Genomic DNA, 12,957 nt, shown 5'->3' on the forward strand with positions numbered 1-12,957 from the left:
AACCAAATAGGTTTAAACACAACGGTGGCTACAAGAGTGATTTTAACAACTTCAGGATAGATAGAAGAGGAGAAAAAAGATCTTTTAGTCCCAATTATCAGAAAACAAATGGGCCTAAGGTTCCATTTAGAAATAAATCCCCAACTAAATATAGAAAGGATACATCTGTAGAGAGTCCTTGGAAAGTGGTTAAACCCCAGGGAACTAACAAGAAACAATTCCCAATAAAAAATTTCCAACAGAAGAAAGATCTCTCAAAGATCCATTCAGACTCACAAAAGATCTTTGAGGAGATCGATCATTTTTTAGACAAGGGGCGAAACCAAAAAAAGAAAAAAGGACAAATAAATCAATTTTTCTCCCCCAAACTACCCGAAGTAGATTTGACGAACAGATTTGCCCCCCTGGGGGAGTGGAATGCCCCAGGGAAAAGGAGGCGAGTAAGCGAAGGGACGACCCATTCGAAATAAAAACTTTAGCCCTATCTAAGGGCATTTTTATAATTGATGATGTAATTTTATCTTTGACCGAGATTTTAATTTTAGAAAAAGGCTTAAAATTCTCTCCAAATACTGCTGCTAAACCCTTTGACTTATTTATTGATCTTAATAAGTTTGTAAGGAAAATGTCTATAAAGAGATTTTTTAAAAAGAAAGAAATGGAAGGTTTCTGTAATAAGAATGATAATTCAAATAGTTCTCCAAAATCAATTTTTAAACCTAGGTCTACTTTCTTCCCTAATGAAAGAGGTCATCAATTAGAGGCCTTTTTTAAAATGGTTAATAAGGATATGAATAAAATAGATTTTAAACTGAGAAATTTTAATCTGACCAAAGAAGAAAACAAAGTATTCAAATCGCTTAAAGAACGTAAAGATATCGTTATTAAAAGTGCCGATAAGGGGGGTGGTACTGTGGTTATGTCTACAGAGTATTACCTTAAAGAATCAGACAGACTTTTAGGGGATACCACCACTTATAAGAAATTATCCTCCAACCCCAACGCTACTTTTAACAGCGAGTTAAAAATATTACTCATTAAATATAGGGAAGAAGGTATTATTGATGATAAGAATTTTTCGTTTTTATATTCAGAAGCCCCAAGGATTCCGACTTTTTATTTTTTGCCCAAAGTGCATAAGTCAATAACCCAGCCCCCTGGTAGACCGATTATCAGTGGGGTCGACTCACTTACATCAAAATTATCGGAATTTATGGACTTTTTTCTTCAAAAATATGCCCAGGGGGCGAAGTCTTATTTAAAAGATACTAAAAGTTTGTTACAAGAATTGGAGTGCCTTGAATGGAAGAAAGACTACATCTGGGTTACAGTTGATGTAACATCACTGTATACTGTTATTCGACATGACCTTGGGCTTGCAGCAGTCAAGTCAGCTTTAGATTTAGACTCAGAGATATCAACGGATTTTAGCAATTTTCTGTTGGACAGTATCTATTTTATTTTAACTCATAATTTTTTCTCTTTTAATGATGATTTTTTTTCTTCAGTTACAGGGAACCGCCATGGGTACCAAGTTTGCGCCGAGTTATGCTAATATTTTTTTGGATTTTTGGGAAAACAATTTTATATGGAAGAATAACCCTTTCGGCGCGAACTTGGTACTCTGGAGGAGATATATAGACGATGTTCTTTTCATCTGGGACGGTTCAGAAAGTAATTTAAAAGATTTTATTGATTATATTAATTGTAATCAATTCTTTTTAATTTTTTCTCCGACTTTTAGCTATGATGAAATTAATTTTTTAGATCTCATGATTTTTATTGAAGATGCTAAAATTAAGACTAAAACTTTTTTTAAGCCCACCGATGCTAATAGTTACATCAATACGGAAAGCAACCATCACCCTAATTGGCTTCGCGGGGTCCCACGAAGTCAATTTACAAGGATTAGGCGGAATTGTACTGATGAGGGAGTTTTTCTAGATCAGGCCTCTTTTTTAAAAAATAAATTTTTACAAAAGGGGTATACAAATAACTTTATTAACAAGGAGATAACGCATTCTTTTAACAAAGATAGAGGGGATTTATTACTTAATAAAGATAGAAGGGCGCCATTGGTTAGAAATAAATTTGCCTTTTCTTTTAACACCCAATATAATGTTCATGCTAAACAAATTAAAAAAATACTAAATAAACACTGGCCTTTATTATTAGAAGATGATTTTTTAAAAACAGAACTTCCACCGGTTCCACGAATTATTTTTAAAAAAGGGAGGAGTTTTAAAAATGCATTGGCACCTAGCACTTTTTGGAACAAAGATAAGCAAGGAGATGAGAAACGTGGAGGTTTCTATACATGTGGTACCTGTAAGAGTTGTCATTATAAGAACAGTAAAAGCTGTTATTTTAGTAGTTCAAGAACAAAGAAAAAATTTAAAATTAGGCAACATATCACTTGTAATCCCACACATGTGGTATACCTTCTGACATGCGGGTTTGGAACCCAATATGTCGGACGGACCATTAGGCCAGTGAAAAAAAGATTTTTAGAGCATTGTAACAATATTAAAAATAAGTTATTAACCCATTCAGTACCGGTTCACTGTATTAGGTGTCCAAATTTTAATCCCGGTGCTTTTTCATGTATTGGGATAGAAAAGGTGTGTCTGGATGAGAGGGGTGGAGATTTAGTATTAAAATTAAGACAGAGAGAAGGATATTGGATCCATACCCTAAGAACAATGCAACCTGATGGTATGAACGTAGATTTCGATATGGCATGTTTTCTGTGACTGTTTATTTAAATTTTAGCATGAGGGCTTTATGGTGTCCTATTGAAGAATTTTAGGTATTTTATTGAGATGTGTTTTTATTTTGATATCACTTTTTTATTTTTTATATACATTGTCATTTGTAATGATATTTATTTAGTATATATTCTTGTTGGTCTATATTTTTTTTAATTCATTTTTATAATTGATGTGTCTATATAAGTTTCCTATTAACTAACTAAATACATGTTGGTTTGTCCTGATGGGAGTGCCTGTGCATCCCAGTTTAGGAGTCCTATTGATCTCTTCCTTTTGGAATGGAACGCATGTGCGTTCCAAGGAGAGTAGCTGCCCCTTCCGGATCAAGTGGAACGCATATGCGTTCCACATATAGACTTATGATAACTTCCGGTGTCGCCCGGAAGTGACGAGACGCAAGTGTCCGGAATGAGAACTGGCGACTGTTTCCGGAAATATGGAGAGTGAGGCTTGGGACGCAAGCGCTTTCAAGAAGCGCGAAAAACGAAGAAAGAGGAAGAAACACGGATGGATGAAATTACTTTCAGGTGGACTTACTTGGAAGCTTTGTCTTTTGATTGGTTTAAAATTTGTTTGGCAGGGTATTTAAATGTATGTGTTTGTATACTGTGTATTGTTGCCACAAGCCCCTGACGAAGTCTTCCAGACGAAACGCGTAGGGTGGCAAGCTTTATTTCACTTTTAATTTTTTTATTGTGGACCCTTTTTCATCCAATTTTGTCTCTTAATCTTGGCGGTTTCATCTGTACCTGGTAGCTGACAGTGGATGTATATATTTATGGGCCTTTTTAACTTCTTGATTTTGTAAGTGTACACAATAAAGCATTTCTTGGAATATTATACAGTTACACACTATGTCCTTTTTCTGTGCTTTGTTTCAAGTACTTATCTTCACATACAAGAAGAAAAGAAGCACTTGAAGAAGACTGAGTATACCCTGCCTTTTAACGTCTATGTTTGTGAGTGTTTTGTAGGGAGGGGAGAGCTGCACTAAGGGACAGATAAGAGGAACAGCAAGTAACAGGGAGGGGAGGGGAGAGGAACACCAAAGGAGGGGGGGAGGGGCACTAATGAACAGGGAGAGAAGGGGAGAGAAACACTAGGGGACAGGGACGGGAGAGGACCACGAAGGGACAGAGAAGGGAGGGGAGAGGTACACCAAGGAACAGGGAAAAGAGGGGAGAGGACCAATAAAGGGACAGGGAAGGGAGGGAGAGGAAACAACTAAGGGGAGACCACTAAGGGACAAGGAGAGGAGACCACTAAGGGACGGGGGGAGACTAATAAGGGGCCGGATGGTGGGGGAGAGGAGACCACTAAGGGACAGAGATGGGAGACATCTAACGGACAAGGGCAGCGTGGAAGAGATTACAAAGAAATGGGGAAGGGGTGAAAGAGACACACAAAGGGGCTGGTGGGAGAGAAAGAGGTACACAGTGGGGTGTGAGTGGGGAGAAAGGGACATGATGGGGGAGAATAACACACAGATGGGCTTGTGATGAAAGAGACACCTAGAAAGGCCTTGGGGGGGAATACACAGTGTTGCTGGGGCGTGAAAAAGACACAGAGAGCCTGGGGGCGTGGGGAGTCACACAGAGGGGCTGGAGAAGGGGAATAAGAGGCACACAGACAGACTGACGGGGAGACAGATGGGCTGGGGGTGAAAGAGACACACACAGAGGAGCTGGGAAGAGTAAAAGACACAAAGGGGCTGGAGGGAGTAAGACACAAAATTCAGGAGGATGTAAAAGTCAAACAAAGAGGAGGGATAAGAGACACACAAGGGGAGTTGTAAGAGATACCCAAAGGAAGTGTAAAACACACAATGGGGACAGATAGAGGATAAGATAAGACACTAAAGGGGTAAGACATTTAAAAGAGGGGGTACAAAACACAAAAGGGGGTTTAAGAGGCACACTGGTGAAGATTTTTTGGGGGGGAGCAAAATGCATTTTTGCCTCTGTACCCAAATATCCTTGCACTGGCCCTGTACTTTGCCTTCTACCAAGAAGAATACACTGACATTTCTAATAGTTTGTATATGCTGGAAGGTTAGAGAGAATAATTAACACATACAATGGGTTAAGGTACATCCAGTCACATGTGCTCAGAACAGGTACATCTTGTGACATTTAGCCACATGTTACATTTCACAATGCCTGCAAGCACTCCTTCCCTGTTTGGCTGCAATAAAGGAAGCAGTCCCGTGTTGTTTTTGTTTTGAAACCTATGCATCAGTGGTGGAACAACCACTTCGCAGGGGTCGCAGCTGCGACCGGGCCAGTCACTCCAGGGGGCCCGGCCGCCATGCGGACTCCTGTGACCGCGGCGCCCGCCGGCTTCAACCTCCGGGGCCGCCTTGATGGGGTCCATCGGGTGGCCCATGCAATGAATTTCCAGTGGCCGCGGCCCCCTGAGATGACATCAGAGCTAGGAGGAAGTGAGGTAGTGACTGTCCCAGTCACTCCTCCCAGCTTACACCAGGAGCCACGCAGGAGGAGAAGGAGAGGAGGGAGACAGATTGAGAACTCTAACTCCGATCTGGCTGAGCCACTGGCCCCTAGGGAAAGTCACCCTCCTGCACCTAAAAGGTAGGAAACAGGAGGGTGACTAAATCATTTTATATGTGTGTGTGTTTGTGTATGTGTTTATGTATCTGTGTGTGTGTGTGTGTGTATATGTCTGTCTGTGTGTCTGTATGTATGGGTCTCTATGTATGGGTGTGTATGTCTGTCTGTGTGTATGCATGTGTGTGTATGTCTGTCTGTGTGTATGCATGTGTGTGTATGTATGTGTGTATGTGTGTGTGCCAACGTATGGGAGGGTAATGGTAGACGTAAGGGGGGGGCCAAGGGCAATTTTTCCACCGGGTCCCTATGGTTTCAATTTACGCCTCTGCTATGCATGTTACATAAATGTGTTTGCAGACCTCCACACATTTTAAATAGACAAAAAGAGACTTTTTTTTTTTTTTTTATTCTTTATTTTTGTAGTGCACGAAAATAAGACAGGTAAGCTTGAGGTGCCCCAAAAGCAATCCTCAGGGATTTCCTATGCTTAACATGCGGGGTATATGATTAACTGGCACAATTTTTATGTTTTATCAGGCTTAATTAATGTAACGTTAAAGCATCAGTTGAAATGTAAATATATTATACAAACAGGCTTGGTTCATGCGTGGATTATGTTAGAAGCAACATAGATAGTACAGGTAGTGTAGTACAACGCTAGTGACAACAGTTAGCTAGTACATATGTACCTGTGGAAGTTAGACAGTTCGCTTATATGTTGTAACCTGCTAGGGTAGCGTCGCTTATAGTTATATTAGTTGCGCTTACGTTTATAAATATGCGGTTTGCATTTAGTGTGCTATGAGAAGCTAGTAGAAGCAGCATTATGTGATGTAATGCAAACCAGCATTGATGGTACATGCCTATTTTGCGCATTAAACAACAAACAAATGAATATCAAAATGGGGCAGAGTAGAGCTAAACATAAGTAAACAGGTGTAGTGAGTCTGACATGCAGTGAGCTTTGGGGGGAGAGAGTCTCTGCATTGTGTGCAGGGTCTTGGGCCGTGAGCTTCACCACGTGTCTGTCCATATTGCCTCAGCCGATGCCCGTCCTGGAGGCCATCCCTGTATCTCCGTTTCGGGAGTCCGCTTTAGTGCGTCTCTTTTTGGTGTGCTGTCTCGCGGTCGCTTGTGTTGTGGCCGCTGTTGGGAAGAGGCGCCTGGTGCTGCACTGGTAGCCGGGTTTAAGGTCAGGCGCTTTATTTGTGTGCGTCGCTGGGTTTGAGATCCTGGTATTGCTTGTGTGCAGATGGGTGCGTGAGTCCGAGAGGCCTGGTGCCGAGTCCTGCCGCGAGGCCCTCCGGTATCTATGGTGCCTGACGGCCATCTTGGATGCTCGGGTGCCTGCTTGTAGTACCTGCGTCGCGCTGCTGGTCGTATCCAGGAGGCCACCATTAGATCCGCTTTGCGGAGAGTCGCCCCTTGACTTTGCAGTGCTGCCCTGAGGCCAGCGCAGGTCCTGTCAAATATCTCTATTGGGGATGTGTGCACCTCTGGGCAGGTGCTCCGCTTTCTCCACTTAGGTCGGGCGCCCATATTGGCTGTACCTCGTGGGTCTGTTGCCCCGTCATTTCTTGTGACTGTTATGTTCGTGTTCCATGCTGGTCCATGCGTCCAGAGGGGGGTACGCTGAGGTAAGATCGCTTGTGGGCTCTGGCCTCGAGGGGAGCCAAAAAGAGACATTTTAAAGGCACACAGTAGATGCTATAACCATGTCATATCATTGTATTGGCATGTAATCCCTTTCAGTTGCCTATCCATACACTGCTAAATGATTTTTGAGCAGTTTAACACTAAATAATGGTCTCTGGTTACCCACAGACCTGTCTCTTGCTAGAGCTATGGCAGTACGACATAGATTACACACTTCCACCTAGCAATATCAATTCATACATGCAATGGACACTGGACTAACTGAAAGCAGTCAGCTGACACTCTCAACCAATCACAGCCACCCATTCCATACCCATCCACTCTGGTCTCCTGAACATGCGCTGTTACAGTTGGAGAGCATTCTATACGCATCTGTTCTACACTTGTGGATGCATTCGGGAAGTTTACAGACGAAACTGACACTTTAAATTCTCCCTCACCACAAGGATATTCCCCATCGAGCAGGAGTGCACTCCAGCTATCGGCTACAGGTTAGACTTTAACAGCAGTTTCAAATGGAGAACTTATTTTGCAAATATTGCACCCAACATTATCCAGCCTCACGACCTTGTGATTTTCTCCATCAACAATACCACCACTGTCATAGCTTTTTATTGTATTTTTTTTTTTTTTTTTTTTTTTTTAATTCTTTATTTTGTTTGTGCATGAGGAGTTACAAGCATATATCAAGTGCCACAACAGCACACATGGTTTGAGCACCAGTATTGACAATGTGGTACTCTAAAGAAACTGCACTTTTTTTTTTTTACGTGGTAACAATCTAGTAACAATTTTGACAAGTAGTAAAAAATTATGCTAGAACATTATGCTAAAACAGTTAGCGCATCTGTATTTCAAGCTGAATTCAAATACAATATTTATGAGGTGCAATAATAACAAGATGTACACTTCAGATAGGAATATTCAGAGGAGTGACAAAGAAGGAAAGTGCAGGGAGGTAATAGGCGTAAACAAAGATTCGATCAGCAGGTTAGGTCGTCATAGACATTTGGCATGGGTAGTCAAGATATGCTGCACTATTTCTATTGTGTGTGGTATCGAGATAGGAACGCATTCAAAACAGGGCATGGTATAGTGATGAAGTACAGTACATTCAGGTTAAGCACACATATCTATATGAGTCAGCATTTGTTGAGGTATCGCCTAGTATAATAGTTAACATATAGGTAACCAAGTGTGTCAGGATTAAGCTGTGCTAAAGCAGGTACCAGGTCTTCACCAACTATACTCTAAGAACAGGATATGGCGGTATGTTGTGTCACATTCTGCCATTTTATGGTAGTGGAACCGACATATAGGTAACAGCTGGATCAAAGCAGTCAAGGCATGTGTCATAAAAATCAGAAATGTACGAGGCGTGTTACTGCCTTTTCAACCACTTGAAAATCAAAAACCAAAAACAAAAAAATTGTATAGAAAATAACTCATCTGGTTTTAAGTCCCAGTGCCGTGTGGGTCATAGTGTATGATAGTTATGGGGAACGTGTATTCAGTCCGCCTTAGGCCCTCAGCCCACACCAGTTCTCGAGGCCCGCCGTCCAGTAGCAGGAGATCGCTCAGCAGTGTGTCGTGACCAGTTGTTCCGTAAGAGCAATAAGTCCAGTTGTGCGGGTCTCAGTGGTAGGACCGCTCGTCCATCGGGACATGCTCTCTTCCTCCTAAGCCGAGTGGGGGACCTCCGTCCACTCCTCCCGTGTGTGGTAGCGCCTTGCTTGGCAGGGGTGTTTGGAGCCGCTGAGGGAGAATCTGTGCGTGCTGGTCGGTAAGTCCCTGTCTGTGTCAGTCGGATGCGTGTATTGGCACCTATTGATCGTGGCGATAGCACCCTCCATGTAGGTCTCCACTTTCTGTTGCTTGCAGTTGCTTTGGGGGCACGAGGGAGAGTCCTGCCTATTTGCCGCTGGGTTGCCGGGCGTATCCATGCCGCCACTTCTGCGATCGCCACCTTGAAGGCCTGTCTTCGGGCATGAAGTTGTGTCCACAGGTTGGCATACAGCTTGTCGTAGAGCTCCTCTGTGTTCTCGGGCGGTAGGTGGAGCTTACGGTTTACCACAGGCCGTGTCTCTCCCCCTTGTCTGGGTTGCAGGGCTGAGGTGTGCTCGTCCGCCATTTTGGAGGCCCCTGCCCCCGTGCTGCTGGTGAGGGCCGCAGGCTTGTTCGGAGAGTGCCGGGTGCTGGGATCTCCGACTGGCGGGGACCGGGATTTCCCCCACCGGTCCAAAGGGGGGGGGGGAGGTATCGTTCCCAGCTTGCTTGTGTATATGTGCATCTGGCGGGAAAGCGGCCGCCTTTCTCCGCTTCCTCCTTCGGTAGGCCTCAATCCGTTGGTGCGGTACCCGGTTGTCCCTGACTTCGCATTCAGCATCTCAGGGTTCGGGTCAGCCTTCCCGGTCCAGTGAGCCCACTTACAGGAGGGTGAGCGCACTTTATCTCGTTATTTTCGTGCTTTTCGAGCTGGTTTTCCAGGAGCTGTTGCAGAGCACGTCTGCCCTGCTCGCTGGTCAAGCTCCGCCCCCTCTTGTATTCTTTTTTTATGAGCATCAAGTGTTCTATATAACTCTTTTTTTTCTTTTCTTGCTCTTAGATTAATAAATCCATCCATTTGCCTAGTTTGCCTGATGTCCAGTGTGGGCCTGGTTGTGGCTGACTAGTGTAAGTCAAAGTAGCGCTAGCCCACACCTCCAATCTTGTTTTAACTGGGAACCAGATTTGACAATTTAAAACTGAATTAGCTTTTGTTAATGTCATTAGCCTAGGTTTTCACACTCTTTTCCCAAACTATACTGTGAATATTTGAGTGATATATTCAATATGTACAAGAACAATACAATAATATACCGGTATGTTAAGTTAAAACAGATTGTGTTTGTTGATTAGTTTAACTTAGGTAAAGACACGTTTATACATAAATGCAGGATTTTTTAAAGGGTTCACATACTTTTTCTTGGTACCCTATATGCTTGTCTTGTTTTACCCATTGTAGAGTGCGCATAAATTAGTGTTTCATGAATACGTATAATTGTACTACCCTGGAGTTGTAAGTGAATGATAGACTTACAGGGTTATTCACTAGAGTTAGAATTCAAAGAAAATTTTAAATATAAGGCCGAAGTAGCCAAACTGGAAAAATCCTCTAAGTCAACTATGCTTTCAATTCTGCTACTCTGGCCTTAATTCTGAAATTTTCTTTGAATTCACTTAGAATTCTAACTTTAGTGAATAACCCTGTATTTAATGTTAGAGTAATGTAAGAGGATAAAAAGAACTCTGTTCATACTCGTATATTGTACAGTCAACTTCATCGCTGTCAAAAGTAAACTGAGACCACAGGCTCCTATACTATGTGACATGCTTGTCCCAAATCTGAGGAATTTTAAAGATTTCTAAAAATAACAGAGCAATCTCCCAGACAGAGGAAGTAGAATTTTGGGTCAACACTATTCAAATACACTTTTAATTCTATTCTTTTATGACAAGTTTGTGTTTTTTAGTATATCACAGAAAGGGAAAATATTATTTCATGTTCTGAATTGATATTTGAAATTTCCGGCAAATATACTTGTGTTTCCCTTTTGTTAGATGACTTTGTATATTATTACAGGAAATAAAACATCAAATGTGAAATACAGTTCTGCATATCACAGCAAAAAGCAGAACATCCTGAGTGAAAGACACACAATAAGCAATATGACAGATATCAAAGAGGATGCTTATAAAAAAAGCTTACCGTATATGCTTTTCTAGTTACACTGCTATTGTTTTTAAGTTATGTCACATTCCATTTAAATTGGTGTGGTACTCACTGGAATTTATAGTGTGTGACAAAAGAAAAAAACAAAACTATGACTGTTTACGGTTAGTGATGTCGCGAACATAAAATTTTCCGTTCGCGAACGGCGGACGCGAACTTCCGCAAATGTTCGTGAACGGGCGAACCGGGCGAACCGCCATAGACTTCAATAGGCAGGTGAATTTTAAAACCCACAGGGACTCTTTCTGGCCACAATAGTGATGGAAAAGTAGTTTCAAGGGGCCTAACACCTGGACTGTGGCATGCCGGAGGGGGATCCATGGCAAAACTCACATGGAAAATTACATAGCTGATGCAGAGTCTGGTTTTAATCCATAAAGGGCATAAATCACCTAACATTCCTAAATTGTTTGGAATAACGTGCTTTAAAACATCAGGTATGATGTTGTATCGATCAGGTAGTGTAAGGGTTACGCCCGCTTCACAGTGACAGACCAAACTCCCCGTTTAACGCACCGCAAACAGTCCATTTGCACAACCGCAAACTCCCCATTTGCACAGAACGGGGCAGAAAATACAGATTAATAAATAGGTAATCTGGGGGGCTTAGGGGCATTTGGGGGTGACTAAGGGGTCAATTGGATGTAGTAGATGCGGGAGGGGGGTTTAAAAAAAAAAAAACGGGATTCGGCATGACAGTGCCGCTTTAAATTCAAAGATGTTTTTAAATTATCTAAATGTAGATATATATATATATACTCACGCACTGCTTAATATAACGTATTCAGAGGGGGCGGGGCCGAACCGCAGAGCTGAGCGGCAGCAATTCTTAACAGCTCCTGCGAGCAGAATTTTAAAAAGCGTGATACCCATACTGAAACGGCACCCAAACGCCAGCTAAGAGCCACCAAGCGATGGGGGACGTCGGGACACACAAAACGGTACATTCCAAGCGACAACCGACCCGACGACCGCCGTCCACACTGGTGAGGCCTACTGGCATGGCGGAAGCAGGAGAGGCGGCCGCTCTCCTGCTGCCAGGATCAGAGGGGAGACAGACTCAGAGCCCACGCTCCCCCCCCTTTGGACCGGCGGGGGATATCCCGGTCCTACCCCCCAAGCTTAACCGGTCACACAAGACCCAAGCGACAGGACTACAGAGTCCGGAGGCTGCATACGAGGGCGGCAAAATGGCGGCCGGCCCACGCACCACTGCCACATATCTGATCAGAAAGGAAACTGAGCGCCGGTATGACCTTATATTCCAGGCACTATGGAGACAGCTGGAAACCCTCCTGCGGTCCCCGCAAGCGGAAGCCTCACCTGGTGTTATACTACAGAGGCCAAAACCAAGGAGCACTGAGATGGATGGGACACCCCTCACCCTCAAAATGGCCACTCATAAGAAAGGGCCTGGCCCAACTGCACCCGAAAGGAGCAAAGCTGTGACCAAACCCAGACCGCACAGAGCCCGCAAAGCTAAGCGGACCCCCAAGAATCCACACCAAAGGCAACCTCACCGAAAAGCTGTAGTCCAACACGGACTCAAGAGGAGCAAAGCTCGCCCAGACGGACCAAGGGGAGGGCGGATGGCCAAGCCCACATTAGCAGAAACCATTACACTGCCACATCGAGCCGGCAACAGCAAGCGACCGCACCGACTTGCGCAATCCACTGCCGGGACCTCAAGACACTCGCCAGGCGAACCTGTGACCCTCACCGCCACTCCACTCCTCTGCACACTCGGAACGCGGAACGAGAGCCTCCAGCGCACGGCGCAGGCTTGTGCTCTGCCCACACGAGGCATCGGCTGAACGGTAACGCGAGAGGGGGACTCTCCCTAGGGTAAATGTGCAGCCAGATACCCACACCTGATTGCACGCTAGCCTGCTTGACTGTGCAGCTTCCCCATAGGAGACTCACATAGGCGGGCAGGACTGCCATTTTTCGCTGACCACCCAAACCCCTTGATAAGCATTTCACACCATCCGTCTTAGCTAAAGGCCCATACCGACCCACTTCTGTCGAGCAGATGACCCTCCAAATGGACCCTCTTTACTTTCCTAACCTGGTATTACCCATGCTATGACTTCCACGGATGGACTCTGAGCCACCTCAGCGGGGTATTGGCTACCCTTCCGGGACCAGCATCATGCCACTACTCCAACTGTGACTGTGGGGTGAACAT

This window comes from Pelobates fuscus, chromosome 5, assembly GCF_036172605.1.
Source record: "Pelobates fuscus isolate aPelFus1 chromosome 5, aPelFus1.pri, whole genome shotgun sequence".
Lineage (NCBI taxonomy): Eukaryota > Metazoa > Chordata > Amphibia > Anura > Pelobatidae > Pelobates > Pelobates fuscus.